Source organism: Rhipicephalus sanguineus, unplaced genomic scaffold (assembly GCF_013339695.2).
Source record: "Rhipicephalus sanguineus isolate Rsan-2018 unplaced genomic scaffold, BIME_Rsan_1.4 Seq50, whole genome shotgun sequence".
Classification (NCBI taxonomy): Eukaryota; Metazoa; Arthropoda; class Arachnida; order Ixodida; family Ixodidae; genus Rhipicephalus; species Rhipicephalus sanguineus.
Window position 1 is genome coordinate 1 of NW_023615383.1, and position 21,271 is coordinate 21,271.

Genomic DNA, 21,271 nt, shown 5'->3' on the forward strand with positions numbered 1-21,271 from the left:
CACAAAAATTGACCGTCGGCGGCGTCAATCGATTGATGCAAAAAATAATCATGTGATGGCGTCTTCATCATGTCATAGATCGTCAAAACTTGTGACGTCATCATGGCGTCATATATCGTGATGTCACGTGATGACGCCATCACGACATCGTCGCTTTACACTGCTTCCGTAATTGGTGCGCCGATCATGGAGCTAGCGCAAAACCAGGTGAGGTGCAGATAGCTTGCAGAGAGGGAGGGGGGAGGATCAACCCGTCGATCGAAAAGAAAAAGAACCTGGCTTTCGCCTTGGAGTTTTCTTAGGGGAATGCATTAGGGACAGTGTGACTCTTTGGCATTGAGGCACTGCTGTACATCACGGCGTTTATCTACAATGTCTGCTGATAACCACATAGATGTATTTAGAGCGTTATTTCATAAAGTGCAATTTTATTGATCTGGTATTCTGCTTATTTGCTAGTGTCGAAAATAATCGCCGAAGAGGTTAATTTAGAACGCTCCACTGCATGAGCCCTTACTTTTTCATTAGCGAGTGAAGTATGGAGTTCTCCTGAGATGATTTTTTCCATGAGATTTGCAATGAATCGAAATATTTCTAGCCTTCATAAGAGCCCCATAGTAATATTCCGGTGCTTGAATGTTATTGCAATATGCTTCTGTAGTGCACTCCAGGATGTAAAATTCGCTGCTCCAGAGTGCTCCCAGATGCAAAATTATCTGCTCCAAAGTGCTCCAAGATGAAAATTTTGCTGCTCCAAAGTGCTCCAAAACAGAAAGTTTGCTGCTCCAAAAATTGCTCCAAATCAGAAGTCCTCGGTAGCATCACTGGAATAGTGAATTTGAGGTTGGAAACGAATCCGAAGCGAATAGTAATTTGGTTGAAGAATTTTGAATCGAATAGTTCGAATAGTACTCACCACATATTATTAAGAAAAATGAGCATTTTTGTCATGACACCTGCACAATATTTTTTAGGATTGGAACTAAGTATGAGTGAATGTCACTTTTTTGGTTTGAAATGAAGTGGAAGCAGCCTTGAATAGTATCAAGATTTGAATAGCAGTAGGGTGCAAGTTATAAGTGGTGCAATACGTTACAATTTAAAAATTACTATACTTAGCGTATAGCCTATATAACACACTTTTAAACTTAAAAAAATACGTACATCCTTGAAGTGTGGCTTCGCAACAGTGCAGATTACCCCTGGATGGGTTGTTTCATGGCACAGCAACCGGACGGTGCAGTGAAACCATCTTTATAGGGGTTCATTTCGAATAATCTAAATTCGTATGCGAGCGAATTGGAATACTGTAATATTCTTTCGAATATTCGAAACGTCTGAATATTCGTCCATCCCTAGTAAAATCACATTACAATGAATATATTCACACATTCGTGTCCAAAAGGTAGTACATCCCATTTGAAAGAAGTGTATTGGTATGCAGCCAAAACATAGTACGCAGTACAGTTAAACCTCAGTGTAATGAACTTCAGTGTAATGAAATTTTCAATGTAAACAAATTGTTTCACTCTTAATAACCTCTTCTACCTTATGTCTGTCAAACACTACTGGTTCACTAACCTCAATACAACGAAGTGCGTTTATTTGCAGTTCCAGTAGAATGATGTTTTGCTGCTGCCACAGAGGAAGAGTGAGACAATAAAGCGAATATTCTACAGCTGCTAGCAGTCAGATGGTCGAGTCATATGCGTGATATATTTCATATATATCGAGATATATATATATCATATATCGAGATATATTTCAAATCGCGTATATATCATATATCGAGATATATATATATGTCATATATCGAGATATATTTCTCAAATCGTGCTGCACAACAGAGAGGGGCCGTGAAAGTGGAGCAGCATCTTTATACCGGCAGTGGTTGGCTGCCACTTCTGACGCATGTCACCAGATTTTGAGAACAATAAGCTGGTGAAACCAGCGTCAATCAGACCTGTGTGTCTGTATTGTGTGGTGTTGCTGAATGCTCTCATGCCCTTGGAGTGAGTAGGAAAGAGGGAGAGCATGCAGGCACCATGGCGCATCACAGTCACTCTATGCAGCATAGTTTCACTTTTTGCACCACATGTGTCTTGCGTCGGTGCCTGATTTGTTGTTTTTTGTTGTTGCCAAGTGACAAGCACGACAAGCACAAGTAGTCATAGAGGCTGTAACGCTAAATTCAACACCCTCTCGCTTATCTCTCAGTGACCTTGATCGTTCATAAAACAGATGTTGTTGACAAGGGTAGGATGTTGCAAGCAATCTGTACAATTGTTGTTACAGAAGCATGATCTTTTAATCTAGATCAGATGGAACATTTATCTTTAGTTTCCCTTGAAAACGAAGCTACGCCGAATCTTCCTTGGATTCATTAGCTCCTTATGCTAACACTTCCTGCAGATGAAATGAATATACTGGATTCGGAGCTGTCTTATATAACAGTCACAACCGACGCAAATGTACTAGAGCAGTGCAAATAGCAAAATTTTGGGTGTGAAGCTAATTCGAATATTAAATTTTGAGTGTGAATCGAATAAGAATATTTTTCAAATATTCCAAAAATCAGTTACGGAAAAAAAGTTGTAGAGGGTCCCCAATCGTATGTTTATAAAATGGGAACGTGAAAGCATTTATTTTGGCTCGGTTGGTGTTATAGACGGGTGCTGCAAAGTGGTGTTCCCGAGTTGTGCCATAAAGAATGAGGCAATGCAGAGGCCGGATAGTGTTTATTTACATGATTTCATTCAACCAAAGTGGTTTCGTCAACACTTTACTCTCCTCTTCTATTTTGTCATCGGGGTCATATAAATGGCAATGTCGACGAGTCTTTTACTGATGTCGTTGCTAAGCCTACAACGTCAATATTGGACTCACTGCAGCTATTATGTTGCAAAATCACTGTCCATGCTGCTGCAACACTTCCTCCACAGAAGTTGAAGGCCAACTGATCTGGCGGACGAAGGCCCGCTTCCTTAGAGTTGGGAGTTGCTCTTCTGCTGCAGGGATTCCCCTCTCCTACTCTGTGGCTGCGAGTGGTTTCTGCGTCAGTTGTTGGCGCCGCTGTCAGTTCCGGTGGGAGAGGTCGCTTGTTTTCCGCACACTGCTTTTGCGAACGCCAGACGAGTGTGCGCTTTTGAAAACCTACATCACCCTGGCCAAGTAATGCTTTCGCGCTAAAATGTAGTGCAAAACATTGCCAAAAACAAAAAATTCCTTTTGCACGGTAACCCGTAGACATAGCGGCAGCGCGCTGTCAGCCACGCAATTACGAAACTATGCTGCTAGCTGTTGCATAGTGATGTGGTTGACGTAACGAGCAGTATTGGCACAAGCTTGGAAAACTTGATATTTTGCTGTTTTTAGGGTGATGCTAATGAATTTTATATTGCAGGCTGAATTCGTGGCGACCAGACATTATTTGGAAACCACAAAACGAGTTGATAGAGTATGAAACCGAAACTACGTTCGTGGGATTAGTAACAGCCGACGATCACTTGCAGATGTAATGACATCGCAATCACATGATGGTGATTGAATGCATTTTACAACTAGCCTGCATCGGCGCATATCGTGCTCAAATGCGGTCTGTCCGCGTAAAATTTGTTCCCAGCGAAGTGGAAATGGTGTGCTCCCCTTCGTTATGAAAACTCATATCAAAGGAGAGTGATTTCGCCCGCTAAGGACAGCTACAGCGCGTCTGTTTTGCATGCCCGAAACCCGTGTTCGTGAGTGGTGCAAACAAAAGAAGATCTTCAACTGCATGTCCTCCAGGAAAAGTGGAAAAGTTTCTACGGGCCGAAAATGGGAAAATATCATGATCTAGATGACAAGCGTGCAGGCATTCTGAAGCAGTTCCTTGTAGACCGAACTTGTCAAGGTAACGGCCCTCTAATCTGCGCGTGGTCGAGGTGTATCCACAACTGGATCACCAAAGGAAAGGAACTGCAGCAGAATAAACTTCACTTACTGTGAGAGTGAATTGTGGTTGCCTTTTTTTTTCCCCTTCCGATCGTCGACATTGGGTGCGCTTTACATTCAATCAAGCACGGTATAAGCAGATGCTGCGCTTCGCATTTTTACGCTGCACTCTTTCCAGTCTGCGCACTGATCGAGCTACCTTTTGTGAAATAGCGACAGGGTGCGGTGACGGCCACTAAACTTTCTGATAGGTCGAAGTTTGCAAAGGGAACTGGATTTACGCATATAACTCAGAAGCTCTTCGATTTGATTTTCAACTAATGAAACTGTTATATTTATTTTCTGGCAGTTTGAATATTTCGAATAGTAAAATTCTGGTGCGAATTGAATTGAATAGCAAACATTATTAAAAAAATATTTGAAATATCGAGAATGTTCGTTCACTCCTAAATTATGCATCCGATATAAGCATATACTTGTTACATCCAATACAAATAAGCATATTGCTGCGAGGCGGGAGCAGGTATGATAGCCGTTCAAGAATGCAAGTCGCACGGATGGGACAATGCATAATATCCAGGGTGACACATTAACCCCTTAAGTGCTTTATTTTTTTGAAAATTTCCCAACCAAAAGTGCCTATTTTTTTTATTGCTGATTTCGAATCTGATTGTACTAAAAAGCAGCTTGTCGATGTTGAAAAATAGTTGTACCACATACTTAGTCAAATCAAAACGCGGAATAACGCAAGGGGGCCAGCTCCTGGACCAAAATCGAGTTTCCTTTCTCAATTTTCCCCCGTTTTCTCCTCGCTTCCGAGAGCAAACGAAGCACATTTGAAGAAACTGCTGAATATATTCCATAAGGTCATCAGGCGATGACAAGTTGAAAGTTTTGCCTGGAATGGCCAAGAATGGAAAGCGAGGAGGCTTCACATGAGGATTGTCCGCATCAGGCAGGATCCACTGGCGAGCACTCGCGACGTTCGCTTCCGAGCTGTTTTCATCATCTCCGGAGGAGATGCTCAATTCACCGCTTTCGCTGTCTTCACTTCCGCACACAAGATAAACATCTGTATCCGAATGATCATCACTCGAAGAAGATGACGAAAATGAACAGCCTCTTTTTCGTGTTGACCAGCCAGTTATGCATGGGTGACCGCCACCGCAAGCCATCTTTTTATACAAAAACCGCGCTCTTTCCGCAGGAGAAAAATAAATTGCCAAGTAAATGCTGCCATCTGGTGGATTACACGCAATCTAAGCTGTATAAGAGCGCCTCTTGTCCTGAACGCCAGAGGGGAGTACCTATTCCGCTAGGACGAGCTCTGCTCGTCCAAAGCAGTTTGGGGACACTTTGGGCAGGACGAGCTCTGCTCGTCCAAAGCAGTTAAGGGGTTAACGGATGGTGGTAGATGCTCTAGCATCAACTGCACAACTTCAGCCTCATGGTCTCTAGTATGCTAATTCTGATCTTCCTTGCAACAATACTACGTTTGTTACATGATAACATAAGCAATAAAGCTTTTATATTTACTTTGTTATATGCGACAATTCATTGTATTGCAGGTGAACCAGGAAGGGCGAAATGGTAACATTGCCACGAAAATGAGTTCAGATGTTGGCCAGAGTATGCTACAGATTATGCGCAATTTTTCAATAAAAGGCACATAAGAACAACTGACAACTGATCAGATTTCGCAATCCTGTGATAGTGATATGGGAGAATTGACAAAAAATGCTGAATCGAAACTTTTATGCAGAATTACTTAGTTATGCTATGTGACTGGCTCTTCGGAAGGGCATGGAATTTGATTAATCCACTTTTTTTTCGGTTTTGCAGGATGAGGCATCGGTAGGGCCTGGCAAGCTCTCCAACTTTCTCAAGGCAGTTTTACACGGGCCCTCCTTACAAGTTCTTCATCATCCACCAGTGTCCCGAAGTAGTCCAAGCCCGGTCTCTCTGTTCGAGCTCTGTTATTCTGCAGTGCGTCTGATCTTTGCTATGTTTCCAGTTTCCATTCTAACCATTTTATCATGTGTCCCCCACCCTACCCTACTTTTTTCATTTTTTGCTGCAGAAGTGTAACGCGCAGTTGTTTTCGATGGCTATGTGTGACTCTCATGTTGTAGTCAAATTCATGTATCACGTATGCGGGCCAACGTTTAGTTTACATAGTGTGGCCTTCTCTACATTAGCATTTGAGACAGTTCTGAATGTTCAGTTTCCATTTGCGAGCCTCGACAGGCCTCAGATGTGGTATGTACAGATATTTTTGTGCTTCAGGACTTCCGGAAAACGCTTTATTTTTCCGCAAGATGACACCCTGTGAAAAATGAAGTTATACACACACATACACACCATATCTTGGAAGTCGGCACGTGTGGTTGTTGGTGCTGACGACGCACCCTATTCGGGCAGTGCATGCGAGGCTGTTGTACTTGAGATTGCAAGGTAAGACGTGACTGTGGTGGTCTTCTTTTATGCAAGCGTTTGCGTGGACGCATTCCTCATGCGTCGTTTGCGCATTGTTTTGAGAGACTCGCAGTTGCTTGGCATAACGAAGCAGCAACAAAAAAAAGGGGGTTGGAATTCAAGCATTAAATGCACGCTTAGATGAGGTTTGTGCCGCAATGTCACAAAAGCTGCGTGAAAAATATTCGAGAACGATGCCACCGCAACGGTGCTTTTTTGCGGTAGAACGACGAATGGATGTCGGATAGGCCTAGCCTCTTTGTTTTTGTTTACTTGTTGCCCACATTTACGATACCTTGCTTGCTTGCATATGCGTTGCTGCCTTTCGTGCCGTAGTCATCAACGTTTTATCTTCTAATGTGTGCATTGTCTAGTCAAGACTGCAGTCACTTCTGTTCGTGTCTGAGGGTGACGTACTCGGTGGCAGCGGACATGCTAGTCCACCGGTGCGCTCACACTTTTGATGCCTGTTGCGTTTGTTACAGTTTATCGTGCCTCTCATTTTTTTTGTTGATCATTTTCATGAATACGACGGTGTGTGTGCAATGCACTCGATGACTGTGCTCGGACCAGCTAGTTGCCAAATTTTGAGGAATTTGTAGCGTAGGCTTTGTGTTTGTTGCCGATGAATTATTATACGCTTTGTCGCCCGTTTACTGTAGCCTCCGTTTGACTGTCATGTGAGCCTTCACTTGAGATGTATGCAGTGATTTGCTGCGGTTGCACTGTGGACATTGTACAGTGCAGTGTTTCACTCGCCTAGTGAAAATTATGTGGATTCGGGAATGGCAAGCATAATAACATCCTTCTCCTGTCTGCTGAATCTTCAGTAGATGCCGCTACTGTTTCCCCTCAAGTATTAATTCACTTGCAGATGAAATTTCGTGCTTCCTTCGAGGCCCATCACTAATTTATAATAAAGCAGCTTCACGCTTTCTCTAGTTTCTCTCTTTGAGGGATATTTTTTCTTTCTGCTCTATCGCCTTGTTTCCAGGCTTTTCCTACCCAACTTTTTCTTCTTTTTTTAACATTTAAGCATTAGGATTTTTACCGGCGTTGAACTTCTCGTTTGTTCTTTATTCTAGGATTAAAGTATCGTTTAGCTCAGAACAGCATGTCATGTGCATACAGTGTCTAGATGCTAGTGCATTTGCTAAGGGTTTCACTGGATGTATTGTCGTTTTGTACCCAGAACTGCTTGGAAAAGGAGCTTGTGTACCGTTGTCTGTTTCTGCAAAGGTTGTGCTACGTAGCACTGTCTCTGCTGAGCTGGATATTGTCTTGGGAAGCACGATTCGCAACCGGACGGGGAAGGACTGTGGAGAGACATTAACTGTGCCTCAGGTTGTTTCTACTATTACTAACGTAGTGTTCTGTTCTTGCGGGCCCCCACCCCCGCTTTCAGGTCCTCTTTCATTGATAGCTTTTTTTATTATAACAGATTTTACAGTGCTGTAAATCTATTTATCTGTCAGTACTTTTGTGACCTTTTCTCTTAATTGAACTTACCACTAACTGCCGGTGAAGTAGTGTCAACACCGGCGTGTTGTCTTCTGATTGTATGCGTTCCAGATTTACTGAGCTTGTTCGTGTTATTTATGACTATTTTTGCAGGGACATATCTGTTTTATTTTGGGAGAGCTGCGTGTGATTTTTTTTCGTTCAGCGAGTTTACACGGTGCACGGAAGCTGACAGGGGCTTGCGTTCTGTAAATATGTGGCAGAAATCGTACGTGTGGACGTCATATGCGAGAGTTAAGCTTTGAATGGGCTTGGGAAACTACATTCCTAATTATTATAATTTTTTTTCTTGTGACGTCTGTAGATGTAGCCGGTTTCCTGTGCAATGTATATTAAAAGAGGTGACATGCGTCTTGTACTTGGAGTGGTCACCCGCAAAACTTCCAACATTGTATGTTAACCGTGTAAAATACTCTATAGATATATAAAAGATGTTCCCCTTTCACTTTATGCTTAAGTTTAGCCTTGTTAATTGCAAATCCTTGTGTTGTAACACAGTTTTAGTTAGAAATCTACCAGCTGTTTGTTGCACAAATTATTTCCCTTTGTAACAAAAAGTGCATATGATGAAATAAAGTGTCAACGGCAGTAATAAGTTCCTTGTGTTGACTGGTTGACTTTTGATACTACTCTTGCTACAGATGGAGCAAGCTTTGCCCATCGAGTCGTGAAGTGTTGCTAAACACGATAGAAAATTTTTTATCAGTATGACTATAGAAATAGTTAAAGGCCGCCTTCTATATCAATGTGGCCAGTGGAACAACCAGGATTTCAATTAGCGGATGTTCTCAGCATGCCCCCCTACGTTTGAAAAGTACTTCATATGTTGAACTGAGAATCTCTTGTGCATGTGGGCTTTTACAATGCTGTAAAACATCATTTGCCATCGTACAATACACAAATCAATTCAAAGAACAGACACTGAAGGGCCCCTCACTAGGCCCCATTGCAAGTTTATGCTATGCATTGGTAGTTGTAAGGTGCCATCTAGGGAGCATTTTATTGAAAGAACTTTTAAAATAACTTGATTATTGTAACAGTCTCAAGATACTCAATTAAGTCTTAGCTGTTACCTTGCTGCTAAGAGGCGTTTCTGCATTTGCCTCTGCAAGCATTCACAAGCAGTGTCTCTCCCATCTGCCATAGGAGAGGGACTGTGACATTCAAATAACAAACCTCACCCCTTGTGTTCTGTTTCCCTACTCTCTCGCTTCACGGCGCGCTTCCAGCGGTGGCACTGCATGCTGTGCACAGCCTTCTTTCTGAAACATTGACCATTTTCTCACCACACTGCCACTTCAGGCTGCAGAGTGAGCTATGCAGCCCGTTTACTGTAGCCTCCGTTTGACTGTCACGGACATTTACATGCAGGAAGCTAGTCTCTCAGCAGTTCCCAAACTTGGTGAAAGGCACACGAAGGAATTTTTTCAGCTCGAACTTTCGGTGAACTTCGGAAACGGTGGGAAACTTGCTGCCACGATGTTTTCCATGGTGCCCGACTTCAAGAGTTGATGAGCTGGGCTACTTGCCTCCAAGTTTTCACCTTGACAACAAGCTACTGGGGCAGCATGTCGTTCAAGCATACGGAGAAGATAAGTCACAGTAGCTTAAAGTAGAAGCCGATTCATCTTAGGTGATTGCAGGAAAAGGGTGAATGATCCAGGAAAATGAGACATCTGGAAACAAGAGTTTTAACGCATGCAAAATGTTTTAGCGCGCATACAAAACTGTGATGAAAATACGGTGACACGACAGTGCATAATATAACAAGCATTTGGTTTATTGGTCAGATGGTACGTGGGATCTGCCGAATTTTTTTATTACGATGGTGCCACCCAGCATGTACTGCTTTTTCAGCAGTGATGTAGCAGTCAACGTAGGTGCCATCACAGTTTTCAGACATAACAGCTGGGAAGGGAACATCAGAAAATGTGAAGGTAGTGCACTTGACCCTATCGAAATTGCAGACAAGAGTGGTGTTTCAGAGCATAAGAGCTGGGAATGTGTAACAAACAGGAGCTCATCAACACTGAATAAGAGTTTTTCGGACAGCGAGTGATGGAGAAATTGCAACGAACATCAATATGGTACGTATTTTATAAAGTCTACAACAGCAATTCTAGTGTGGTCTATTTCTTGTGCTTGAACCTCATGTATACAAAATATCAAATATAATAGAGTGTGTGAATATATTTTTGCCAATATTGGTGATATTGGTGATTTCCAACCTATGCGTGCTTATAATAAATATCTTCTTGTTGGAGGTGACTTTGTCAGTAATGGGTAAGCTGTACTTATAGACCTGCTTTCTAAGATAATTCACCGAGTGCTCTACTCATTGCAGTTCGTGCTTTTCTGTCCACTTGCTACCATTAGACAGTTTCATTTGGCAAGCACGGCATGTTGTGTCACTACTTTCAACATGGCTTTGGGTGAAGTGACAACAGAATTTGTTTCAAGATGTTTTCAGTGCAAAAAACTTTTGTGTCGTTGCCCTGTACTTTAACACTGTTATGAAATGTAACAAACTCACCCAAATTTCAGTTATTGCAAGCTTTAGTTGATTGTATGTGAAATTTTTAAAGCAGATTGCTTTTTAGTCGTTTGTGAGCATTCTTTGGGCATTTGACTCCATTGCGCTATCTAAAGCCGAAGAAGAGGTTACAATAACCGATGTTGACATATACACAGTGTAACTTGAAATCCTGGCATAAAAAGGTCTTCGAATGGATTCAAAGCACATTTAAGAAGTGCACGCTATTTTCGTCGCACTTTCTAAATTCCCGCTGCTCTTTCCAGCTACTTATTTTGATTTTGGCAGGTCTAAGACATCACATAAGCCATGAAAGACCCATGGCACTTTTGTGTTGTGCTAGCAACACAAGCTCTGCAATATCATGTGCGTATCTAACCGCTAGCTAGCATCTGTATTACGTATGTCTAGTCTTGCTCTAACCAGCGACTTCATGCACATCTCTATCATGCTCAGTGCATGTGCAGTTTTACTCCCTCTAGTATCTTCATATGCTAACTCGCGAGTCTGTCTCGTGTCCCCTCCTTGTCCCTGGTGTTTGTGCACAGTTGATCGTCACAATGGATTACCAACTTGCCCAGCGCTCCATGCTCCTAAGTATGCTGGATTAAAACTGTCTATTGGCCATCACTGATCTCATGATATTCACATCATTGCTGATGTGAATACCGCTACATGTGACCATCAAGCCTCACTGCTCACTCAAGTCGTCACACGGGCTTTGTCTTTTCTACTCAGTTGAATGTCAAGCAAGTTAAACATGAAGTTGTTGACTGAATTCTGGCGCGAAACCAACCTCTTTTTCTCATGCGGGAGATCCCCTAGACCTTCAAACTCGTAGCAAACCACTTTCTCCTCCTTCAAGCCTTATTGTTTCAAACACTTATTGATACTATTTAAGTATAATTTGTGTACACTGGAATACAGAAGAAGAGCAGATCCTGTTAATGTAGAGCTGAAGCTAGAAGCTGAAATGTATTGCACAGAGTATCCCGTGCAGGCATAAATTTCACATAATCAAATGACCCAATTCATCAGCTGTAATAGTCTATAATATGCGATAATACTAAATTGAATTTGAAGCGATTTCATGCTATGCTCACAGAGTGGCTGTCTCATGAGCAAAGCTCCACGATTATGTGACTGCAGCTTCAACAGAAAATGGGCCTACTACGCTTGAATGAAGAGCAAGATATCTTGAGGTCCTGAAAGTGCAGCAAAATTAACTTCTTACGCTTAGTAAGTTCTGTTTCTGCCTGCAAGCCTTATTGTTGTAAACACCTTCTGGTTATTTGTACTTCACGTGGATGTGCTGGAATACAGAAGAAAGTACATCTTGTTATGCCATCATGCAAGTCGATAATGAAGTTCATGCAAACAGGCCACTCAAGTCATCTGCAGTTGTCAATAAAATGTGCAAAAAACAAACTTGCGGTGCATGAAGGTGGCTATCTTGTGACTAAAGCTCCACGATGAAATGAATGTTTAACAGCAAGTGAATCTATATATCGCACCTGGCTGAAGAGCACAGGGATGTTAAGGTCTTGAAAATAGAAGGTCCGAGGTGGCTCAGAATTTAAAAACCCCGGAATTTTATGTAAATGCCAATATGTTAGCCTCTGGGATTATGTTGTGCGCTCTGCAGATGATCCAGATGGTGCACTACTGACCATGCAAGACTGTTTGCTTTCTTTCTGTGCTTTGACGAAGTGTTACAGAGTTGAAAAGTGTTTGAAAAAGGATGAACGCGTGTGCATCTTTTTCCAACATGTTTTACTACTATTAGCATATCCAATTAAGCTAAAATTCCCAGTTACCGATATTATTGATTCACATTGCGTGATTGTGCCAGAAGCCCTATATAGCGAAGCTTGAACTTTGGACATCTAAATGAGGGTGTACTTGGAATTATTAAAACTGAAAATAATTAACCGTCATGCCAGTTGATAGTAATTTATTTGTGCTTCATGGTATTCAAACTGCTTTTAATATAGGGGATATGGCAGATGGTTCTTCAGAAATCTTGAGAATATTCACACATTTCATAGCAGTCTAGCCGCTATCTTGCGCGTACTACAGATTGATACACACGCATATACATACGTACAGTAAGTCGGTTTAGGCTTTCTCTTCGTGTTCTGTATTTGGCAAATCTCGGAAGCACGTCTTGGAGCTGACCAGCTTATTTCTTTTGCTGTTATTGTAGCTGCTGTATACGGTGCACATGATAACACAACGGTGGCTGTAGCAGTTAGAAAGGGATAGAGACAACCTGCTGAAAAGGAAAAGAAGCGGCAGTGACACTTCCGATGGGGCTACTAGATTTAAATAGGCTTCACCGCAATTTCGCGCAGGTCGGCAAGCATTTCGTGAGGAAGGCTGGTCACCACTAGCTTTAACCCACACCCCCCTAACTTTTTCAGCGGTACATGTCGTATTAATAATTTGTGGGGTTTCACATGCCAAAACCACGATATGATTAAGAGGTGTGCCGCAGTGGAGGGCCTCTAGCATTTCGTAACGGGTCTCTCGTATTTCTCCTCCATCGATATGCGATTGCCGCGGCCGGTATCGCTCTATCAAGGTGTTCAAGGGCTGTATGCTCAAACGATCACTTTCGGAGATACAGCTTTCAGTGCGCACTGGCATGACGACTGACGAAAAGATTAAGCGAGAAACGCATGGGGGCAGTTAACTGCCCCATGCGTGTCTGAGCACAGATGGTCACTTCAGCCGTAACCTTTTGGTGACAGTACAGGACAAAAAAGAAGCAGAGAAGGATGAAGGCCGGTTTCAAAACTGCCGCGCTGGAGCGCGCCGTGGTACAGTAGAATGATTCTAGTAGGTTGTAGCCGTGGCGGTAAAGTACGCGTATAAGCGGGAAAGTTCTAATCTCATCGTAGGCTAAGCTGGAAGCACTGTAGCTGGAAGCGTTGAAATAAGCAGTCCTAAATAGCTAGTAGATAGCTAGACAGGTACGGCCGCTGCGACGATCGTGTTGGTTATGGTGCTAATTTTCCAATATAAACAGTACAGAACGTTGTCAATCTTGCCAGAGAGAAAACAGAAAAACTAAATGTGACCCAAATAATATTAAAAAAAAAACAAGTAGAACTAGCGGGAGGCATTGGTAGAACTAATGTTTATAAAGCCATATTTCGCCCGAAAGCTCACGTCCTCGTTAGTATAGTGGTCAGTATCCCCGCCTGTCACGCGGGAGACCGGGGTTCGATTCCCCGACGGGGAGTAATTTTTTTTCGCTTTTCTTTTTTTTTACTTTTATTTTCAATAAAAGGATTTTGTGTTACACACTAATGTCGTGAAGCAGGTGTACCGTCGCCGTACGATCCGCCTGAAACTTTGTCGCGCGGCGAAGGATGCCACGCCCATTTGCAACGCGGCACTGCGTCGGCGCGGTCCGGGGCACGGTGTTAGAAGTATTATAGGTGGACCGACGGCGCCTCCGGAAGCGGCGAACTTCTGTCCGCTGTTTGTGGCGTTTTGTGCACAGGGCCCTAGATGGCGCTACACTACTGGTGGCTCAAGAGCGGTATCAGGCGTGGTCGCTTCGGAGCCGCGACCGCCCCTCGAAATGAATAAAAAAACTGTGCGTTCGCGCTATAACGAGCGCAAAAATAAATAAATAAATTATAACTTCGAATAAATCGAAATTTGGACGATACAGCCGCTACCTGTTGAATATGTTGAATTTGCCACCGCGAAGGTTGGCGGTGGCAAATTCAACATATGCTTTCCTCATTCGGACAATTAAAGATATGGCAGTGACGTCACGCTGAAATATGACAAAAATTAGTTCTATTTGTAGAAGTATAGTTTAGATAGTTAGAAAAAATACCGCATTAGCCGTAGTATTACAACAGAAAATGCACAGTGTCTTTGCTGTCGCGAACATTCGAAGTAATTTGCGGTCGTTGATCGCGGATAAAAAAATGTGTCACGAATACGACTGTTTAGCTGGTCGTGCATAAAATACTGAATTTTAGCGAATGCCAGCAGCTAAGTTTGAGGCACCGACGAAGGATATGAAAAAGCATCCTGGTTTGGCACTGCGAGAAGGGGAGACATTATGAATGGTGGATATATGTTTCCGATTCTTCTCTGTTGCCAACTGAGGAATATATTTTACTGTTTATGTCTCGCATAGTCACCCGAAGACAGCGTTACTACTTCGTCTTTCAAGGAACATGTCGATCGCGGTGTGCGGAGTCTTTACGAGCGTAGCCAGTCAACCGCGATGGTACACCGGTTACGGTACTCGGCTGCTGACCGAAGTTCCCTAGTTCGATCCCAGCCGCGGCGGTCGCATTGTGATGGAGGCGGCGTGCTAGAGACCCGTGTACTCTACGATGTCAGTGCATGGTAAATAACACCACATTGCCGAAATTTGTGGAGCTCTGCTACGGCGTCCCTCATAATCATAACGTGGTTTCAGCACGTAAAACCCCATATATTCTCACTGTTAACAAGCGTAGCTTTCGCACAGAGAGAGAAAGACTGCAAACGCACGTAGGTGTTAAAAAAAAAAAAAAAACGGGCCAACTCACGACGTGGATGAACTCAAGACGATGAACTCAAAACGAACTCAATACTTCGTCGGCACGGCGTCATTAGCCAGAGCCGCCTTTCGTGATGTGCTCACAAGAACGTGCCCTTTGTACACTGCTTCCCACGTCTTCGTTATGTACCTCGCCTCGAAGTGCTTCTCGCACACGTAATCAGTCGACTGCAGCACGCGGTCCTTGCGCGGAATCGCATGGCGCCAAACATTCAGGCGTTCCGCATCTCAGGGTGCAGAAAAATCGACTTTTCAGTGCAGGTCTTGTACACAGAGTTGCACCGCGGCACAAAACACTTTTTGCCCATTTCACGGCTTTCTCACTCGAATAGCATGACCTGCCATCGCACAAAAAGAATTAAACGAGGAAGCAATGTGGCGACAACTGCTTCGTCACCGTGGCTTGGTCGGAAGAGAGGCCGGCGCGCGCCGCTGTGAGCCTCTTGACTGCTCCTGCCACCTCGCGGCGTGACGGCGCGGAGGAACCGAAGTTCGACGCAGCGAGCGCACGGCGCCGGTGCTGCGTCGTTCCACCTGTACTTCTAACACCGTGGTCCAGTACGCCCTTCCGTCTTATGTCCAGCGTGCGTACACCCGGCCTCTTGTACGAGGCGACATGGCGAGCCATTAGTGACGGCAGAGACCTGCGCTGGTGCCGTTTTGGAACACTTCTACGGCCGTGAAGAGAGACTCCGTCCACACTACCCGTGTGCGTCTCGTTATGTGCGTGGTGTTTCAATGAACGGTTATCCTCCATTGCTGCCTGTTCCTACTGGTTTCGTCGCGTCCTTCACCTTCGCTTGCCGCTAGATTTTGGTTTGCTTCCTGTTAGGACGTCTTTCTTTCTTTCTTTCTTTCTTTCTTTCTTTCTTTCTTTCTTTCTTTCTTTCTTTCTTTCTTTCTTTCTTTCTTTCTTTCTTTCTTTCTTTCTTTCTTTCTTTGTTGCAAGCGCTTGACGTGGAATCACACACGCACAAGTTAGCATGCTGCTGCTTTGGTCGCCATCTCTCCCTCACTCCGAGGCAGGCTCACTTGGCCTCCCTCTCTCATTTCCTTGACGAGGCCCGTTCGATGATTGCAGCGAGCATCGTGCGTGTTTACGCTTCGACGAAGCTATAGCGTCGCGTAGTGTGCTACCCGCGCGAGCGCTTTGATGGCTTGGCGCGGGCGACTCATTAGAGCCCGGCGTTTATCTTGTTGTTCTCTTTCATTCAACGAGACTGGAGGCTTTTTCTTCGTTTTTCTGTTCGGTCGGTCTTAACGGGACGCGTCAGCCAGAGCGCTTCGTGTGCAGCTTCGTGGTTGAGTTTTGCTGGACTAGCTTCCGCTGCTGCCGACTTTATGCAGGTGGCTTGACGTGCCTCGGCATGGGGGAAAAAATTGTTTGGTTTTTTATTCTTCTCTTCCGTCTCATTTTGCGCGGTAGCTTGATATGCATCTGGACAGGTCTCGTGCAGAGATGATTGGATGAAGACATTTGCATCCGGTACCTACCACCCGGGCATCACGAAAGGGGCTAGGAGGTAACTTGAAATTGCGGCGTTCGTCCTATGCACTACCCTATTTCTCGCGCCCCGCATTGAATGGAACTTCCGATCTCTAGCAGAACAGGAATCGTTGAGGCTGTATGTTCGACGGTGGGGCCTCATCGGCCCTGTTTCGGACAGTGTTGGCCCTAAGTTAAGGCACGCTTTTGCTGCGTTGTACTTAAAATAGATGGTCCCTTTGTAAGCTGTGGCCTTCAACCTGCGATGCCTTTTTCCTTCTTTCGTGTTTCTATTGTCGCGAGTATTATACAAACGCCTTGGCTGCAGCGCTTATCGGCTAACGAGTGCTTAGACTTGCATATATTGTGCTGCCCCGTGTTTGTGTGTACGTGCCATGCCTTCACTTGGGTGTCTCGCATTTATTTGCATGTATTCTACCTGCCGTTGCGTAGCTGCTCTAACTTCCTCCAATACGAAGCAGTCTCTGCGAAATAACGCCTTCGTTTTCTAAAGCCTGTTTCACATGCAGCGATTTTGCTCCAAGAGCGGAGCGGCTGCCGTCGCGGAAGCCTTAAGCCTGTTTCACATGCAGCGATTTTGCTCCAAGAGCGGAGCGGCTGCCGTCGCGGAAGCCCAAAAACAGGTTTTTTCGAGCGACCAGTGGACGCGCGATCGAGATCGCCAGAGTTGGAAAAATTCGCGAGCGGCAGAGCGGCTGCCCAAGGTCAACCAATGGGGGAGCAGTGACGCGGGGAGCACGTGACCGTAGGGATGGAGACGAGAGCAGCCGCGCGCGCCGGGAGGAACTCGCTCCGACTCGGTTTCCTAGCAGACGACATTCGCTGCAACGAGCTGGCAGTGTAGAAAACGCCGTTCTTTTCCTTTTGTTGTTCTTTACTGCGCTTCCATCAAAGCAGACAAATCGTTTGCACGTGTCATTTTGTTCTTTTGTATTTTATCGAATCGTGACACCAACATAGGTCCGGACAGGGGGAACCTACGACACTCCGCACTTGTTCGCAGTAGACGTTTCAGTTTTTTTTTTTACTACTCGGGTGCAGCACGTTCGAACAGTTTACTGTTTTCTTTTCCTTTTTTTTTTTTTAGTGGTCACGTACCCCGAAGACGACAAATGCCGCCGCCTCTTTACTGCAGAATGCCCATAGGCAAAAAAAAAAAAAAAAAGAGAGACGAGCTCCTTCACAAACCCACAATGTCGTCGACTGGGCCGCTTGCATCCGGTTGCCGGCCCATACGGCGCACCAGCGCCTTGCGGCATTCGAGAGCAAAAGCCAGCGAAAGCCCTGTGAAAGCTTAAAACCCCCAAAACAAATTCTTTCTTTCGCTTTTCCATGGCCAAGTGTATGGGCGTGCAACATGACTTGCGTGGTAAAAAAGAAAGCTGGAACAGAAATAAACGTGACTACTGAAGTTGTTTAATTGCACTCTGATACACTGCACATTTTCATCATTCAAGGTTTAGGCGCGTGAAATTCGATCACCGAAGTAGAAGGCTCGTGAAACTTGCAACCCAAGCGCACCAAAACAAGCGAGCCCGGAGAAAGGAAACCCGCGGATAACGGGCGCTTCCCACAACCATCACTGCGCATCGCAGAGGCGCGCGCCGCGCAAGAGCGGTGCATGTGAAACGAAGCCGCGTCCGAGCGTCCTGCTGCCGCTCGATCGCTGCGGGCCCCGCCGCTTGGTCGCTCGCATGTGAAAAGCCTGTTTCACATGCGAGCGACCGAGCGGCGGGGCCCGCAGCGATCGAGCGGCAGCAGGACGCTCGGACGCGGCTTCGTTTCACATGCACCGCTCTTGCGCGGCGCGCGCCTCTGCGATGCGCAGTGATGGTTGTGGGAAGCGCCCGTTATCCGCGGGTTTCCTTTCTCCGGGCTCGCTTGTTTTGGTGCGCTTGGGTTGCAAGTTTCACGAGCCTTCTACTTCGGTGATCAAATTTCACGCGCCTAAACCTTGAATGATGAAAATGTGCAGTGTATCAGAGTGCAATTAAACAACTTCAGTAGTCACGTTTATTTCTGTTCCAGCTTTCTTTTTTTACCACGCAAGTCATGTTGCACGCCCATACACTTGGCCATGGAAAAGCGAAAGAAAGAATTTGTTTTGGGGGTTTTAAGCTTTCACAGGGCTTTCGGTGGCTTTTGCTCTCGAATGCCGCAAGGCGCTGGTGCGCCGTATGGGCCGGCAACCGGATGCAAGCGGCCCAGTCGACGACATTGTGGGTTTGTGAAGGAGCTCGTCTCTTTTTTTTTTTTTTTGCCTATGGGCATTCTGCAGTAAAGTGGCGGCGGCATTTGTCGTCTTCGGGGTACGTGACCACTAAAAAAAAAAAAGGAAAAGAAAACAGTAAACTGTTCGAACGTGCTGCACCAAAGTAGTAAAAAAAAAAAACTGAAACGTCTACTGCGAACAAGTGCGGAGTGTCGTAGGTTCCCCCTGTGCGGACCTATGTTGGTGTCACGATTCGATAAAAATACAAAAGAACAAAATGACACGTGCAAACGATTTGTCTGCTTTGATGGAAGCGCAGTAAAGAACAACAAAAGGAAAAGAACGGCGTTTTCTACACTGCCAGCTCGTTGCAGCGAATGTCGTCTGCTAGCAAACCGAGTCGGAGCGAGTTCCTCCCGGCGCGCGCGGCTGCTCTCGACTCCATCCCTACGGTCACGTGCTCCCCGCGTCACTGCTCCCCCATTGGTTGACCTTGGGCAGCCGCTCTGCCGCTCGCGAATTTTTCCAACTCCGGCGATCTCTATCGCGCGTCCACTGGTCGCTCGAAAAAACCTGTTTTTGGGCTTCCGCGACGGCAGCCGCTCCGCTCTTGGAGCAAAATCGCTGCATGTGAAACAGGCTAAACAGGCTTTAGAGCGACCAGTGGACGCGCGATCGAGTTCGCCGGAGTTGGAAAAATTCGCGAGCGGCAGAGCGGCTGCCCAAGGTCAACCAATGGGGGAGCAGTGACGCGGGGAGCACGTGACCGTAGGGATGGAGACGAGAGCAGCCGCGCGCGCCGGGAGGAACTCGCTCCGACTCGGTTTCCTAGCAGACGACATTCGCTGCAACGAGCTGGCAGTGTAGAAAACGCCGTTCTTTTCCTTTTGTTGTCCTTTACTGCGCTTCCATCAAAGCAGACAAATCGTTTGCACATGTCATTTTGTTCTTTTGTATTTTTATCGAATCGTGACACCAACATAGGTCCGGACAGGGGGAACCTACGACACTCCGCACTTGTTCGCAGTAGACGTTTCAGTTTTTTTTTTTACTACTCTGGTGCAGCACGTTCGAACAGTTTACTGTTTTCTTTTCCTTTTTTTTTAGTGGTCACGTACCCCGAAGACGACAAATGCCGCCGCCTCTTTACTGCAGAATGCCCATAGGCAAAAAAAAAAAAAAAAAAAAAAGAGACGAGCTCCTTCACAAACCCACAATGTCGTCGACTGGGCCGCTTGCATCCGCTTGCCGGCCCATACGGCGCACCAACGCCTTGCGGCATTCGAGAGCAAAGGTCACCGAAAGCCCTGTGAAAGCTTAAAACCCCAAGAACAAATTCTTTCTTTTGCTTTTTCATGGCCAAACCGCATGTGAGTGCAACATGACTTGCGCGGTAAAAAAAGAAAGCTGGAACAGAAATAAACGTGACTACTGAAGTTATTTAATTGCACTCAAACTGCACATTTTCATCATTCAAGGTTTAGGCGCGTGAAAATCGATCACCGAAGTAGAAGGCTGGTGAAACTTGCAACCCAAGCGCACCAAAGCAAGCGAGCCCGGAGAAAGGAAACCCGCGGATAACGGGCGCTTCCCACGACCATCACTGCGCATCGCAGAGGCGCGCGTCGCGCAAAAGCGGTGCATGTGAAACGAAGCCGCGTCCGAGCGTCTTGCTGCCGCTCGATCGCCGCGGGCCCCGCCGCTCGGTCGCTCGCATGTGAAACAGGCTTAAGGCGACCAACGTTTGCGGCGCCGCATTTACGCTCGCGACCAAAACATACTACGTCGCTTACTCGGAGCACGAATGTATAACCCCAGCAATTATTATTAGAATGCGGTTGGACAAGGTCAAGGAGGATATATCACTTTAAATACACCGTGGTAGTAGGCCCTGCCGAAGAGTAGTTCGAGTGAAGCGATTTTTTGAGTAAAGCGATTTTGGCATAACGAATCCGGTATGTATTTTTGCCTTCGCATTAAACTGTTTCTGATTAGCAGCCCGGCCTTGTCCTGTGCCTGCACTGCGCACGAGGCTTCTGCGGCCTCTCAACGTGCTGGCGTTACGTGCTTCTCGGTGCGGTGTGACTAGACCTCACGAAAACAACACGGCGACTGAACCGCCGCAAGCAGGCACGCGCCATGGTTTTTCTCCCTGCATTTGGCGCCCGCGGCTCCTGCGAAAGCGGATGTTTGCTGAAATCGGCCAGGTGCGGGGGAAGCCAAAGCCAAGCATGCACCTTCTTTGTGTGCTTGCCTATACGCCCGCCATGCAGGAAGATTTCACTTTCCGAGCTAGGAAGCCCGCAACGTTTATATATACTATATACAATTTCTACGTGAGGTCGGAAAAAAACTGAAGGGGCTCTTTCTTCTTTCTCGTTCTCAACTGCAGCGTCTCTGCACCCACTTGGCTGCCTTGTTTTTAAGTTGTATTGAATGTTACCTAAGAAATGGCAGCGAGATGTATTCATCCGGGACATAAAGTTTGAAGAGAAATGCCACACTGTACGTTCAACT

General features: G+C 45.5%; 1 non-coding gene across 1 annotated transcript; it reads left to right on the forward strand.

Annotated features, from left to right (window-relative positions):
- Positions 1-13,634: 13,634 nt before the first annotated feature.
- On the forward strand, positions 13,635-13,706 carry Trnad-guc (transfer RNA aspartic acid (anticodon GUC)). The gene has a single exon. It is a non-coding gene; the product is annotated as a tRNA-Asp (tRNA).
- Positions 13,707-21,271: the final 7,565 nt, after the last annotated feature.